Source organism: Penaeus monodon, unplaced genomic scaffold (genome assembly GCF_015228065.2).
Source record: "Penaeus monodon isolate SGIC_2016 unplaced genomic scaffold, NSTDA_Pmon_1 PmonScaffold_938, whole genome shotgun sequence".
NCBI classification, from domain to species: Eukaryota; Metazoa; Arthropoda; class Malacostraca; order Decapoda; family Penaeidae; genus Penaeus; species Penaeus monodon.
This window is the reverse complement of record NW_023664747.1, coordinates 30,001-47,642: the sequence shown is the minus strand read 5'-3', so window position 1 is coordinate 47,642 and position 17,642 is coordinate 30,001. Positions and strand designations below refer to the sequence as shown.

Genomic DNA, 17,642 nt, shown 5'->3' with positions numbered 1-17,642 from the left:
AAGTATAACAATCTTTTATAAAAGTTAACCTTCAATAGAAACTATCATAATATCCCAGTAACAATGAATGGAAGTCCATGTTTTGTAGAAAAAAAAAAAAAAAAAAAAAATCTGGCTATGATACCCAACACCCCCACCCACAAACTTAAGTAAGAAAAATTCATAGAAATTTATGAACAACTAGGTTGGTGAAAACGATTTCTAATACAGAAGATGCTTATAGATTAGAATCACAGACTTCCATAAAATGAAAAAAAATATGGTTTACTAGTCCACACTTAGAATGCCACTGCAACATAGTGCAGATTTGTATTGTTATCTACAGCAGTCTGAAAAGTCCTACAGTGCCAAAAGAATACTCAAAACAACATACTAACAGCTTCAGTTGGCAAATTGTCAGTCATATTGCATTAACCTTCCAATGTACATGAACTTACACTTATCTGCTTCAAAATATTGATTTGGGCACATTTTAACCTTTGGAATCACAATCAAATTAGTGAGCCTTGCAACAGTTCCTAAACCATGTCTGGACAATAATATTTTTTTGTGCACTATTACCATTTTTTTAATGATGCTTTCTTTCCTTTTCATATATACCTAATTTTGGCTTGACTTCCTTTATTAATCTCCAATATTCACCCCCAAAAGTAGGCAGCTAAATGACGTAGCCATTTGTACTCAGGGTTTACACAGAGGGATTTAGTTTCATTAAACAAGTCAAATTGTGATCATTTATAGTAAGGTTAATTGTAAGAAATATTTATTAAATCTTTATTATTAATAATTTTGTTTATAAAAATTTGGTCACAAAAATTTCTTTGAAACAAATACAGTAGTAAAGAGACACATTACGACTATATACACAGATACCACCAAAAACTCTAGACTGAATTTTTCACATAAATATATTACCATGAAAAAAAAAAAAAAAAAAAAAAAAAAAAAAAAAAACACGTATCAGTCCACAAGGTTTCACACACATTTAACAGTAAAGTATAACACAGTTGTTTTTTTGTTTTTTGAGATGTATTGTACATGTATTTGGCTAAACAATTTGTAAGCTTTTGCTTAGATTTGCCTGCTATATGCTCTTTCAGTTGCCAAAAATCAGGCAGCTATATATCACTAATGAGTGCTGTTTTTATTTACAAACATTTCAGACACTTCTCAGGGTCATGCTCTAAATGTCTGACTGATTTACAACCTATTCATGTCAGTAATATTACCTATCTGGCAGTACAGGCATTATCATTACTTGTATTTAATAAGTCTTCTCTTTACTGTGATCATGAAATTGACTATTTCTCCCTACAATACTTCTAAAAGTGCCATGTAAAAAAAGGCACTCTGCAGTCACAGGAAGAAAGAAAAAAGAAGGATAGAAAAAAGAAAAAGAGCCCAGCTGAACTGTAAGCAAATAAGGCAACAGCAGCAATGTTACAATTATTTAAAAAAGTAAGATTTCTTGCTTAAATGATCTGATAATAAAAAAAAAATCAAACAAAGCCTTGCAAATACAATAGCCTGATGCTCAAAGTTGTGTGAGCATGATGCAGATGCTAAAGGTTCTTTACTGATGATGGGTGAATGTCCTATTATGTAATGGCAAGTATAACTTCATCATGTCTTGAGTCTATGTCCTGACAGCCAGGATGAGGTCTTATTGTTATTGGGTTAAATGTGTCTGCAGGATAGATAACATCAGCGATGTGAAAAATTATTCACTAAAATTGGGAAGGCATGGGGTGCTGAAAACATGTCTGCAAATACAGTATACTAAAGTCATACAAAAATTCCTTATAATGTAGTGCATCATTTGGTATGTTTTATGCTATTCTTTCATGTTGAAGCTATACCTCATCCAATGAAGTAGTGTAATTAGTTTTCATAAACTTGATCCTATCTTCAAGAATTGCATATGTTACCAAATATACAATATACAATGCTTTATTATATTTACAGCTATACAAGCAATTATATAAGAACAAACTATTTTATATATATATATATATATATACATATATATATATATATATACATATATATATATATATATATACATATATATATTATATATATATATATATATATATATATATATATATATATATATATATATATATATATATATATATATACAAACAAATATTTTCTGCCCAATCACAGCCTTTCCCCCCTCCTCTCTCCCTCTCTTCCCCCTCCCTCCCAATGGTATAAGAAAAAATTAATGAAGTGACAATACATTTATAAAAAAGTAATAAACCAATAAAATGGAAAAGTATTTTTTTGCTATCATCATCATAATGATAATAAATAATACTAATAAAAAATAATAACAAGTAATGAAATACAACAAAAAGTAAAATGACTATGAGCCAAAAAATATCCTGAGACTGTATCTCCATTTCCCTCTTAATCATGGTGTCATGTTGTGCTTCAGCTTCCCGCCAGTTGTTCAGGATTGCCTCTGTCAGTCTTGCGCACAACTCTGATGTGAGGAACAGCCAAGATGCACACTCAGAAGGAAGACCCATGCAGCCCACAGAGCATATGGACAGCCTTCGGCTAATTTGGATGGGAGGTTGGCCTAAGGATAGAGAAATCCAATGCACTATTTTTACTTTAACATTAAAAATTGAGGCATTGAGTTCAAGGGTATACTCTTGCTACACTCTATTCAATCTATGCTTGGCTTCAAGTTTTCTATCAAATTAAAATTGGAAAGAACTCTAGAGATGGGAGGGCAGGTTGTGTTATATAATATTCTGAGGCTTCACAGACACATTTACCTATGTAATCAGGAAATAAATTATGTTTTTATGGGCACTCAAGAACTAACATCCCTTACCCCTCACCAGCCATTAATGTTCAGGTTCTAGGCAGTGTGCCTGGTGACTGCAGTGAGTAAAATGTAAGGCCACATCCCTTTAACCAAATGCCATTCAACAATTTTGCTGGTTATTTCTTTAGGCTAAACATGCTTTCTTAAATTTAGATTTGTAAAATTTATGCTCATCTGTGAATGTTGCGCTGCCTTTATAGGAGGGATAAATAATCTAAACCATTTTCTTAAATTGTAGTATGAGTAGGGTCTTAAATACCTCAGCTACTCACATATAAAAAGAAAATATCACAGAAAGACACTAACAATCTCTTATAAGCAACCTGATATATCAAAAAGATTTTCTAGATCTAAAACATACATTTTCTACATTTTATTAACGTACGTATAGATTCAGTATAACTGGCCTACCATACGTTAACAAAATATAAAATTAGGAGAATTTAAGAACTGTTTCAATTATCATTCTGTACACATTACACATTTAGGGCAACATTACAAAAATGTTTATATTATTATTCAGAAAATAACTGATAGATTATGAACTCACCTGAAAGTCTAAGGATGTGACATTTATGTCAGTAATTTCCTGGTCAGTGTAGTGATTAATAAAGAAAACCAACTGTAGGACCGAGTAATCTGAGGCATTGAATCGTCCAACCCCATTTCCATTGTGAAACAGCAGGAGTGTCGGGGTTCCCATGACACCATAACGGGCATTTACACTAAGAAAAAGAAACAATGTTTTAAGGAAAAAGATTATATTTCATTTTAACTATTATTTACTGTGGTAACAAATGAAAATGTAAGCATCAATCCAAGAACACTGCGACAGACAGACTGAAAAACAGACAGAAAAAAAAGAGAAAAAAAGAAAATCCTTAATATAGTACAATTATGTTATATGTGAATCTCAGACACAAAAAAATAGAAAAAATAAAAAAAAAGGAGAGAGAGAAAAAAAAAAATCCTAAATACAGTACAATTATGCTATATGTGAATCCCTATTTCTAGGGTTGAGAAAGATGAAAGTAAAATTTGATTTCTGTCATGCAAACAGATCTCTTTTCACTTACCTATGGTACTCAATACTATCTAAACCATAGACTGGTATATTAGGAATAGAACGTGCCATGGCATTACATATGGTGATCCCTTTACAGAAAATGGGCAGTATGGACTGAAGAAATACACTAAATAGCATGGTCCGGCCAGCGTCCTGCTAGTTATGTTGGGTCCCCCTGAAGTAATTTCATAAGTGCAGTTGCATTGATAATCTGCAGGTGTGTTAAAGAAAATAACAGCACTTTAGTCACTGCTCATAAGTGAATGATTAATCAGTATCACAGATATAAAAGTCGTATCCATTTCCAGATGAAGGTAATCAGGTACTATATTTTCCAGAATTAAAAGAACAATATCATGCTGATACATAATCACATAATCACATAAGAGTATTTTGCACAGGTGCCTGATTCACAATGTTGAAGAACAGGAAAAAATATTACCTCAACATCTTGTACAGGTTCACTTGTGTTGACTCTTGAGAAAACTCCCTTTTGCTTCCTGCATTTGTATTCCCACTAATGCCCCCCGTGCTGTTGGAATCACCAGTCTTGGCAAGATTATCATCCTGCTTCTCTGATAAATCCAGATGATATAAGAGCTTCTTCTTCTCCCCTGTAACCATGTATATGTCTCTACAGAAAAAAATTAGATTCATTTCACCATCACTATCTGAATTCATATCATGCCATAATCTTTCTAATCTGTGCAACCTCTTTACCTCTGATTCATCTCCCATGCTGCCTTCTGTAGTGCTGTATTCACTATTCTGATCTCCTCTTCATCATCATCAGTTAAACCTTCAGGCTGAAATGCAGCATTAGTCAACTATTGGTCATACACTTAAGCAAAAGAGAGGAAGGGAAGGCAAGGCAAGGCAGAAGAGAGGAGGATGGGGGGATGGGGGGGGGGGAATATGAGGTGATGTGAAGTGAGGTCAAGACAGGCAAAGAAAGGTAAAATGCAGACAGAAGAGTTGAAGAGTGGATAAAGGAGGGTATATAGGAAAGGAGAGAATAGAGAAAAAGAGAAGAGAGGGAGAGGACAGAAAAGAAGGCAAATGAAGGAGTGAAGGAAAAAAGGGGAAAATAGAAAAAGGAGGAAGAAAAAAGGAAGTCAACTTAGAAATCAAGAGAGGAGAAGATGGGATTTTTTATGATGCAGAGAAGGAATTAAAAAAGATGAAGAATCTCTAATTCAAAATGGGATTAGTATTGTATGAAAATGTTTTATGTAATATAAAACATTTTAAAACACAAGTCTGGGCTTAAATAAATTACTTATTCCAAGCTAACAAAATTTTCCTTTCCTTTTGTCTTACCTTTAGTTTAAATAATATTTCTCGAAGAGGTATATTTTCCATTTCAGGATCCACCTTGTTCAATTAGATTCATCTTCGTTTTCTTCACCTTAAAACAATCATTGTCCTTCATCATTAAATTTTCATCTTCCTCCTCCTCTTTCTTATCTGCTCCTCCATTGCCTGGTGTTCTTCTCTGGATGCTTCTTTGGCTGCATTTTCATCTGTTGGTTCCTGAATTGTTTCTTTAGAGCATTTACTGTTTAATTCACTAAAATCTTGTGGGGCGGCCTTATCCTCCTCTGAGCTGACTCTCCATCCTGGTCAATCAGCATTGATAATTAAACTCTGGTCATCGTTACCCTGCATTAATGAACAATCATCTATGTGACAAGTTTCTTCAGTGGGTATAGAATCATCAGTTCCATATTTTTCATCTGCATTTGCCTTCCCATCTATTACGTATGACTTCTTCCCACTGGCCTCCCACTCTCCGTCAGTATCATGGTCATTTCGTTCACGTGTTCCTTCAAATTTTACATTATCCTCTGAATGCGCTACTGTTGCACACAAAACCAGTAGAAGCCAAACATATCCTGCAATACAGATATCATTTTTTTTATTTTAAAAAATTGTAATAGTTTGATTGTAATTATGTGTTTCCCAAAACAATGCACTTTAGCAATTATACCAAAAATTTAACATCTATATGTTTGATTTGACTTCATATTTTCATGCTTAATTACTTTGAAGGCCCATGTATTAGTGTGTTCATGTACATATACAGTAAATGTATTCATGTGCACTTGAGTTTGTTTTTTTCGAACTGAAAATAATACTTTATCACTCAAGCACATCACTATTTTCTCCCTGTCAAAGTAATATGTGTTACTCACCCATGTGGAACCTCTGCTTCCACATTTCAACCTGTAAAGAAACCATGGTCTAATTTTTTACAGCAGCAACTATTTAACATATTTTAATAAAATATTTAAATATAAAGTGTAGTACAATTCATGCCCTCCCCAACTATTGGAATAGTACAACATTTCCATATTAAATCTGATCAATAATAGTCTAGTTGCAGTTTCAGACATATACAGTACAAGGCAAACTGACAGGGGATTGCAAAATCTAAAGGTGTTAAGTAATTTTTATATGACACACTCTTGCTAAATGAAAATAAGTTTTATTTTTAAATTAAACATAAAACAACTACAAATAGGACATATACCTTTTCATCATCATCATGATAGTTAAATGTACTTCATGCAAATATTTCCCTGGTAATTATTATCAAGTACAGAGACACTTAGAAGTTCTATCCTAATAAAATGGTATGTGTTGAAATACTGACGGTGCACAGGCCATAGTCAGTGGCTGTATTTATAAGCTGTATTTCAAATTTGTAACAGTAAGTAATAGAAGAAATATGTCACAAAATTGATCAGTTTAGTGATGTCTTGTACTAGTTACCTTGTACTATGTCTGGAATTCAAATTTTACCATGTCAATGGTGTCAGCTATGTGTACCTTGGTTATACCAATAATGTTTATATTTTTCCTTTTTTATTGTTAGGAGTATATCAATGAGATTATAATGATCATAATGTCAATGATAATAATAACAGTATCAATATGCATTTGGGAAAAAGGAAAAGGAAAGAAAGAAAGAAAGAAAGAAAGAAAGAAAGAAAACTGGGAAATAAGGCGCAGTCACTAGGGCCTACTAATGACTTCTTGGTGGCTGAGTACTTGTGGAGCCCACCTGTGTGCAACAAAATTAACAAAAAACTACAGTGGGTTAAAAAGGCAGCTAAGTAGTTAGGATTACTGGGTCACATAACACATTTAATATGGCACAGAAATTTGCATATTTGTTCTTCTTGGATCCAAGGCCTCTTGCCACTATGCTGACTCAGTGTCAGATAGAAGTCAAATAGCAAACTTCTGTGTATACATTTTTGCTTTTTCTTAAAATTTTGAATATGTGATCTTACTAGTGTTTTTGTTGTATCATTTCTAACAAAACTTTCTAAAAAAAAAAAAAAAAAATCTAGCAAAAAAAGGCTAGAATCTATTGGCTTTAAATGAAAATTCCTTTTTAAGATTCCAGTATTTGGTAATACTATGACTGACAATTTTCCTAAGCTGTATTATTATTATTTTTTTTATTATATGTATACTTCCCTTAAATAATCATTTGAAATACTGAAACATGATGTTCTAATGACAATTTTATGTTTTTCAAAAGGGCCTCTTCTTTTCTTGCATCTATGTTGCAGTTGCAGTGTTCTTAACATATTCACTTGAAACTTGCATTGAAAGCCTACAACAACTCCAACCAGCAGTGCAACTGTTTCCAATTGCAAGGATATTCATAAGGGTCATGTAATGGTTTGAAAAATCAAACTGAAAAATGCGTAAGAATATGGAAACACAAAGGTGCATATACATTGACAACACAATTTTGGACTGTTCAGAGGCTGGAGTCACTGCTAAAATCAAAAATGTTCAGAATGAAGATTTGAAATGTTCCAGATGAACTAGACACTTGTTTCCAGCATTTGATGTGAATAAGATGGGTGGGTGCTTCATGCTCCGGGTGACATGAAACCAATAGTGTGGTAGCTAGAGAGTGTTACGTGCTTGCATGCCTTCTCGCTTGCAGCTGCCACCACTGGTTGCCTAGTGCAAAAAAGGGAGCAGCTCTGCATAGGCCTCCCCTGCCAGTCCACAGCCTCTCTATCATCAAGACTTCTGCAGTGCCTCCACATGACCACCCATGGAAACTGGGCACCTTGAGGTCCCCAGGCTAAACTGTTGGGGGTCTTGGCCCATGGCCCACAGGAGTGTGGATATGCCCTGGCTTTATACCAACTCCTGCCTCAGCCACTCTGGGGTTAATGGCTGGCTCGTGGAGGTGGGCCTTGCCAGCCCTCTGGGGGAGGGGTGCTGTCCCATCCACCCAGCAAGAGAGGTGGGCTATGGGTCCCATTGGGAGGGCAAATGTTGGAGTACAGGATGGGAACAAGAGTTACTTGTCCGCCCACGCCCTGGCAGACGTCAACCCAGCATGAGGCCTGTGGGGCAAAGCCCTAGGGAACCCCACAGCCTGCCGACCCACTTTATTTGGGGCAGCATCAGCGGGTGGTGGCAGCGGTGGCGTCCACCCTGAGCAATCACCCGGGGCTTAACCTCAGGCGAGCTATCTGGGTAGGTGCTTGGAACATCCGGTCCTTGTGGCAGGACGAGTGATCACCTCTGTTATCAAGGGAATTGGTTGGAAGTTAAGGCAGCTGCCCTCTTGGAAGTGAGAAGACCTGGTAGTGGCATGATCAGTAAACCTACTACTGGTTTGGCTGTGGTGATGGTAATCACCTCCAGGTATAGCCATAGCCATCTCCAACCAACTTCAACCCTCAATAGTTGAGGTAACAACCAGTTGATGAGCATATTATGGCAATGAGACTGAAGCATGCTTTTGGCTTCATATCTCTTATTGCTGTGTACGCTCCTACCAATGTGAAAGAGGCGTTCTATGAAACATCCATGGCAGACAATTACCCCAGGTGAGACATTCACATTGTTCTGGGTGTTATCAAGCTGTCTACGAGATGTCTCTCGGCACCCATGGCTCAGGAGCTGATCCCAGTAGAGAGAACAGCCTCCTTGTCTGAGCCCTTGCTAGGTCCCAGAGATTGAGGATTTCTGGCTCCTGGTATCAGGACTCCAACCTGCATTGCTGGACATGGTATAGCGATATGGTACTGTGGCCAAGGAGATTGACCATATTCTTGTCAGCACTTGATGGAGGATCCTTCAGAATTGCAGGGTTTATCGGAGTGCTGAATTCTGTAGCACTGACCATAGGCTGGTAGTGGCTACCCTATGGGTCCACTTCAAAAGTCCTTGTCTCTCTAGTGACTACTCTAGGGTATTTCACTTGGACAGACTGAGGGAGAAGGAATGTGCCCATGAGTTCACCACAGCAGTCTCTGATCGATTCACAGAACTTGATAACTTGATGGCCTCAGTTGCTCTATGGGAGTCTTTCAAGTGCAAAAACACTTGAAGCAGCACAGAATCCATTGGCATACGCCAGAGAGCAAGGCAGAATTTCATCTCCCTGGGGACATTGGAGGTCACTGAAATGTGTCGCAGGCTTGGCTGTATGGCAATCAGGACTTGCGCCGTTCCTTGGTGCATAGGGCTTGGACACTGCTGAGAATGGAGAAGGAACATTTCATCAGGAACCTTGCTGAGGAAGGTGAAGGTCATTTCTTGGTAAACGACCTTCGCCCTGCTTACCAAGCCCTGAGAAAGCTGAAATCCAATCCCTTCTCGCAGATGACTGCAGTCCGCTCAGTGGATGGACATATCATCTCAGATCATGTTGGGGTTTGTAAACGTTGGCCTGAGTATTTTGAGCAGCTGTAGCGGGTAGACCTTCCAACAGTTAGCTTGGATGCATCAGCAAGGAACCTCCTACCCTGAGGTTAGGATGGCAATTTAAAGCTAAAGAGTGGGAAAGCTGCAGGCATATGTGATATCCCTGCTGAACTTCTAAAGGCTGGGTGTGAACCTATGACATGTGGCTTGCATGCAGTCTTGACTGCCATCTGGCAATCTGGTTCCACTCCCCGATCTGTCGAGGGGCATGGTCATCCCTCTCTGGAAGGGGAAAGGGGATTGTTGGGATTGTAGCAACTACCATGGCATTACACTACTCAGTATACCAGAAAGGTTTTCGCCCACATTCTTCTAAAACAGATCTGCGACCACCTACTAAGGCACCATAGACCAGAGCAGTCTGGATTCACTCCTGGCAAGTCCACAATAGACCATATCCTAGCGCTCTAATTGTGGAACACCATCAAGAGTTTGGTCGTGGGTTGCTTGCAGCCTACATCAACCTCAAGATATTTGACTTGGTGCATTGAGAATCACTACTGGTACTGAAAGAGCTGTAAAGTGTGGTGGGGCCTGTCAAACTTCTTCCCTAGTAATTCAGGGGTGAGGCAAGGCTGTGTCCTTGCACCAACACTTTCAACACCGGCATGGACTAGATAATGGTCAGAGCTATTACCCAAAGTGAGTGTGGAGCAACACTGTTCAATATCAAGGTCTTAGACCTTGACTTTGCTGATGATGTTGCTATCCTATTTGAGTCTCTGGAGTCACTTGTGGCAGCTCTTGATGCATTTAGCAATGAGGCGAAGCTCTTGGCCATAGAGATCTGGACCAAGACCAAGATTCAGGATTTTGTAGGCCTATTGGGGGAACCCATTCAGTCAATCCATGCTTGCAGTGAGGAGGTTGAAGTCACAGAGTTTTGTATCCCTTTGGGTAGCATAGTCCATATCTCTTGGCTGTCAGACCAAGAAGTCAGTAGATGGATTGATCTGTCAGCTGGAGCCATGAACTCAATCAATAAGAGCATTTAGAGATGTCGGTACTATGCAGAAGAACCAAGCTACATCTCTTCAAGGCCTTGATACCGCCAGTTTTGCTCTATGGATGCAAATCCTGAATGTGATTCTAGTGCCTTGGAGTCTCATTTTGATGCCTTTTGTAGCTAGTCTCTTCGCTGGATCATGGGTACATTTGGGCAGGACCACATGTCCAACCAATGGCTATACCATGAGACTGGCATGGGACCTGTTACTTGCATAGTCTGGGATTGCCAACTCAGGCTATATGGGCACCTAGCTTGTTTCCCTGTGGATGACCCTGTCCATCGGGTTGTCTCTCTGTGAGACAAACCTGAATGGAGGAGGCCCATGGGATGACCTAGGAGGTCATGGCTTAGGTAGGTCGACCAGACCTGTTGCGAGGAGTTAGAGATGGGCTGAGAGCCTGACTGGAGACTTGCCATGAGGGACCCTCATGGCTTGGAAGCAAAAAGATGGATGTGGCCATGTGGCCCCATTGGCATTAGACCCTTGATGATGATGATGATGATGATGATGAAGGCTGATGAAGTTGTGACATTGTTTAAATACCACATGGCTTCATCTCATATAGCAGCCTTAACCCAATCGCCACGTTTGGCAAGAATACATGCCATGCCCACTGTAACCAGGTTATTTATTGTATTCACACATAGATGGCTCTACAAGTGCTTAGTCATCAAGGGGTCACTTATTAGTCCTACCTTTCTCACCTGTTTACCCTTTTCCTTGACTTTTGGAAAGGATCTTTTGCATTATTTCATTGTCTTAAATGTTAACAAGATTTTAATAATACTTTAATAATCATAACATCAATAACAATAATAACAGTATTGATATCAATTGTATTAAAAGGAAAAACGCATTTTCCCGCCAATTCAAGGAATGGCGAAATCAGGATCGGTCAGTAGGGCCTACTGATAGACTCCTTGGAGGCTGAGCACATGTGGAGCCATCTGTATGTAACAAAATTCACAAAAACCTACAAGGGACAGAACATAAATCCGGGGTGATTGGGTTAATTAGGAAAGATTTTTTTTTATTATTTTTTTGCTGCAATTAGCCTAAAGGTATCTATGTTCTTGAATGTCACATCATCAAAAAAGTTAGTTTTCAGACATCTTGTCATCTATTACTCGTAACTCCTTCACTTATTGAAATACTACTTTATTGTTCAGAATACCCTGATAGTTACAAGTAAATAGTAATAATTTTTGATTTTCTACTATTTGAATAAAAGTAAAATTCTGCAGATTTGACAGGTTGAATGGATCTTGTTCTTTCCTGAAATCCATGATTTTTATATGACTTACTCATCAACTTAAAGAGAGAATGCACACATAAATCAGATAAATATTTCAGTGACTAGTACTATCAAAAAGTCCCACATCCAGCACCAACCAAACATTGTGTCTTTGTGACTCTGACAATTTTTTTCTTATAACCTAACTGCTGGGGGTTGTTAGAGCAGTACATCATTAGAAAATGCTTTGTTTAGCAGTGGACACCTCTTTCCCTGGTAGCTGCTCCTTGCCACTTTCATAATATTACATCTAGGATGGGGCCACTGCACACTGAACTTCATGCGATTCTTTTTATACTGCTTTCTATTATATTTTTTGGCATTCATAAAATGTGTTATGATGTATCATTGTCATATTCAGCCATACAAACATACTTCATGGCAATGTGGAGGAGGATGATTGCTGTGCGTGCATGTGTGAATGTGTGTACTTGCATCCATATTGAGCATTACCTCTGCAAGATTTTTTTTTTTTTTTTTTATCAGCTTATTTTATCAGTGTATTCAAATGTTGTCTTTTAGTATTCTTAGGCTTTCATTAATTCTTTTTGTTATCTAGTGTGATTGTAGATTACAAAAAAGCATAAAACCAGGAACAAAATATTGCTGAGCAGAAACCCTCCCCACTGCCAAGAGCTGTGAAGCACAAAGCTCACAAAGCCAGTGGCTTGATGATCATGCTACCATATCTATGAAAACATTTCCTGAGTCTGTTAGGAACAAAGGCAACTCATTTGATGCAAATGAGTTGCATCATCCTTGTTCCTTTAAACCACCCTAGACTTTAAACAGCAAACAACAAAAGAAACATTAGACGAGAAGAATTTGAAGATGATATGGGAATGGGTAATTTTTTACCTTTCTTTATAATTCTTTAGAGTACAGATGCACTCTCCACAGACTAAGTCTTTAACTCCTTGTCACAAACTTTAAACAACAATCGAAATTGCTGTGACTAGGCATGCCTGAGGGAAGGGTTAATGTAGGGCTCTGCCCCCCAGCATCCCTATGAAACAACTGTTTTCAACTCGGTATTCATGACAAGAAAGAGCTGAAAACTAAGGAGCACCAAGCTGATGTGAGCAGACATTCTAAGAATTTTATCCTTTATTTGTGGTGCTACTATTTTGTTCTCTAATGACGACAAACATTTTGTCCTTTTCAAGAATATCACCCTTCAATTTGCCCTGCCTTAGTATGTCCACACCATAAAGATTAACCAAGGAATGTTTTCAGCATATGTTTGAAATACATTTTTTTTTGCCCAAAATGTCACCAGCCCCCTGAAGCACCAAAGAGAATGAAAAAATAACAATTGTAAGGTATAAATAAATATATGTATGCTGAAGTGGTTGGCTGAGGCCTAAAGTGAGTTTCCTACAAAGTTCCTCCATGTATTCTGGCAAGATAGAAATTTGCTAGTTTCTTATTTGTCAATAAATCACTAGTGAGATCTAAAAGATTTATATTGCCAGAAATACAAAGCATGGTTTGGTAGCTTTTGCCAGGGTGTTGACAGGATCCAAGGCCAATCTGATCAACACTAAGCCAGTGAATGAAGCGTGGGTGTCTTTTAAACATTTACCAAAGTATGGCAAAATTTACAATGTATAGACAGTGATAATGCAATGCCTCAAATGCTTTTGTCAATTACTGAGAGATTACAATGAGAGTTTTTCATTTTAGGCTCTCTGACACTTTCCTGTCCAATAACTTATTTTCTATTTGTGATGGAAGAACATAGAAGATAACTTTCTTGGAATTATTGGCTCTGTTGTTTGCATATATTATTTTCCTTATGAAAGAGGGCTGGTTGAAACTTAACTGTTACCCAATGGATTTCACACATTTAGTGTTAAAGGGTCTGGACAGAAGTCAATGCAGCTGTTCCAATACCTACACAAGCTGCTTACCAAATACCAACAGATTTAGTATTTCTTATGCTCTGTAAGATGCCCGTTTCCATTTCCCTCTACCTCTGCACACCGCTCTCAGTAACATTAACCAGAGATTTTAAAAATATATAAACTGACAGGGACATTTTCCCTTTCATTTCAATAAACAGTGTTACACAGATGAGGCGCCTGTATACCGAGTGCCGCCGCAGCCTTCCTGCCGACCTTCCCGAGGACGGCGTAAACAAACACCGCTGTGCTAAAGGGCCCTGTGCTTGACGTGATAATTACAGAGATTTGATTTTTATGCATACTATTATATAAGTTGTTAGAATATACCTTGAAGTATAAAGAGAGTTATACTCATTTTATTTTTTAAGGTCATGTAAGGCCTGGGGTCCCAAACGAAGATTCAGAAATAATTTCGGGAGAAGCGTCGGTGCAGCGGCTGCTCGGCCTCGGCTCGAAGGAGAGATGGTATCCTCGGGAACGCTGTTCGGGGGATGGTTGTTGTGCCTTTAGAGTTCAAGGAAGTGTCACTTAAGCTGTGGGAGATTGGGAAGGGTCTTCGGATGGTCTCTAGGATGTCACGGTCATAATATTAGCGTATATTTAATTCAGCCCAGATTGGGGACAACTTTTCCTGCCTTTAACTGTACTTACGAATTTATCGTGTTTGTTTGCATTGCAGTATTTACATTTTAGTGTGATAATAAACCGAAGATAATAACCGTGACCAACTCACTGACAAAAACTACAGTGTGTGAACAGAACTCTCCGTGGTGCCTCTCAAACAGTTTGCATTATCGTTGATAGGCTGGATGTTGAGCTTCTACTGTAGAATTTAGAGTTTCAGATGTGTTGTGTGATGTGTTTGTGCCTTCTAATTTTTGTTCATAGTATAGAGTTTTGATGTAATTTCAGTTTCCCACAGCTAGGTAGTACAATCTGAAATTTGCCTGCAATGGACGGAGTGGCCAAAAATAAGACTTTTCATCAGTGATACTACTTTCTCAGGTAGCAACATGTAATACTTTGGTATACATTTACAGGAAAATGTAATGACACTGATAATCAAAGAGAAAAACTGCACTCACTAATACATGAAATAATTTGCTCAGGCAAAAATTAATGTCAGACACAAATAAATTAGGTCACAACAAATGCTGTGTGAAGAGTAAGTTAAGGGCAATCAGGCGGAGGTTGGGGGTTGGAGCCCCTGGTATGGAGATACAGTTTTTGGATGGTCTGGGGGCAAAGCTCCCAGTTTAGGAAGGTTTTAGTACATTCTGTGATGTTTGTAGATTTCCCAGGAATGGCTGGAATAATAGGTCTTAATTCAGAGGGTCCATTCACTTTGTTACATTACAAATAATTGCGTTTATATTATTTGCAATGGAAAATAACAAGAGATAATGCATATTACAGTATATACGTATATAAGTAAATACGTATATACGTATATACATATATACATATATTTATATATACACATATATATATATATAAATATATACACACACACACACACACACACACACACACACACACACACACACACACACACACACACACACACACACACACACCAACACACACACACACACACACACAAACATACACACATACATGTACATGTACACACTTTTCTATAAATATCTACATCTATCCACCCAAAGCCATTATTCAACCTTCAGAATACACCCCTTCCTTTCTCCCAATATCCTCCACTCCAGCTCCTACTTCACAGTCTTCTTCATTGTCTACCACCACCTTATTATTACTACTCTCATACTAATTGTCCTCCTCCCAATAGTACTATCTCCCTCCATACCACCCCATCTTCCTCCCACCGTCATTCTTCTACTGTTTCACCTCTTTGAGTACCCTTTTGGCCCAGCCAATTGGATCAGTTCTATGTAATTCCTCGTAGCCCTGTACTCTGACAATACTCTTCTCTTCCATCAGTGTATCCAAAAGCAAGTAGGCAAAGTTTCTTTTTGCAGTCATTCCAGTCATTCACGCCTTGTCACAGTTACATCTGGGTCTCAAGCTTTGCACTATCTACCCTGACTGACTTCACTGGCAAACCTATTCCTGGCCAGCCTCACTCCTCCCTTAATATTTGTACTAGAACTTTTGTCTCCCCAACTGATATCCTGTCTATGACAAGGACTGGTTAGACTGTGAAAACGATTTGCTTGTATGCCTCATCGACTATTATGCAGTGGCAGTCTAGTGCTATATTATTCCTCTCAGAGGCACATGTACCAATTGTGGTGGCTTCCAAAATGTATTTATAAGAGCTGCCTTGCTTACAAGCTTGAATATAAGGTAGCAGTTCTCAGATTCAAACTAGGCCTCACTCTACATGAATCCAGACAAGAAGCATGCTGATAAGGTTTTTCTCTCTCTACCTATTCCAAAACTATACATCCCTCTGCTCCCCTCTCATTTTCTCAAGAAATCTTAGCATCTCCCACAGTATGTCTTCCCTCTACCCTAAACCATCCTATCTCTACTCCCTCTCTTCCCAGTCAAATTTCTTTTCCTGTTTAAATCCAGATACTCCAATCTCTACCACTTCCCTAATGTCTACCCCTCCTCCTCCTTACTCTACCTGTCTCACCAGACAATCTAAACGCTCCTCATCTTCTACCACATCCTCTCCAACACCCACCTCTCCCTCTGGTCCTCGGACATCTATTCCCTCTTCTACTCCACATAAGAAATCCTTTGTTCTCAGACCTCCCACCCAAGTCTCCTCCAGAAATGCGTGAAGACATCCAAAATTTCATATACATGACGTAAAAGAATGTTCCACTCCCTCATCCACCTGCTAATCCTATTCCTATTTGCTCCACATTCCAAGTATTTGCTGATATCCATCCTCCTCCTCAGATTCCCCCTCTTCCTCCCACTCTCCCAAAAAGCACCCTATCCTCCCCTCTCCATGTGCATCACCAGTCCCTCTTTCTTCACCTTATCCTTACCACTCCCACTGGGATGCTCACGTAACTCCCTAATGTCACAACAATGTCCTCCAAATCCCTCCCTCCTCACATTCTTCCTGATACTTCACCACCTTCCCCTGTTTCCCTTATCTCATTCTCTGGATTCTTCTCCTTCTATAACTTCCATTTCTAACGTATTACCCTTGATTGTTTCATAATGGCCCTTTTGCAATTTTTATCAATTTTCTCTTCCTCAGACACTTACTCTCCATTTGATCTGTTCGCCCTATACCTTTAACCCTTTTCTCCTTTTACAAATCCCCACTGTATTCCATTTGTTCCCCCTCTATACCCTTTTCCCTACCATTCTGTCTAACAGCATTCTCCAACCTTTGACATCTAACATCTTATCCTAATCTTTAACTCATTTCCACCCTTTTCACCACAGAACTTTACCATATTGCTAAATCACCTTTGATGTCTAGCACATTATTTCTTCTAGCCATTCTAGATGGATAACAACAGAATAAGGCATGGAGACCTAGCTTTAAAAGATCAGTATTTAGTGCTCATGCTGCTTCTTATTCCAGGAGTACATGTTTGTCATCTTGCTAACCATATTTTACAGAAATAATTGAATAACATTGGCAAAACTGCTTCTTGTACTGTATGTTTTTTCTTTGAATTATTATTACATAGCACGCTCTTATCAATCTGTAACAACAAAAATCAGATTCCTCCTCTTTTTTTTTTCATTTCATTTCATTTCACTGCTATATGGATAGGTATGAAGGGAATTTTGGCATTGATTAGTAAAGATGGAGGCT

At 38.3% G+C, this 17,642-nt stretch overlaps 2 pseudogenes; one reads left to right on the top strand and one right to left on the bottom strand.

Annotated features, from left to right (window-relative positions):
* Positions 1-267: 267 nt before the first annotated feature.
* Positions 268-14,102, bottom strand: LOC119572060 (annotated as a pseudogene).
* Positions 14,103-14,741: 639 nt separating this feature from the next.
* The window catches only part of LOC119572061, a 15,410-nt pseudogene continuing 12,509 nt past the window's right edge, over positions 14,742-17,642 (top strand).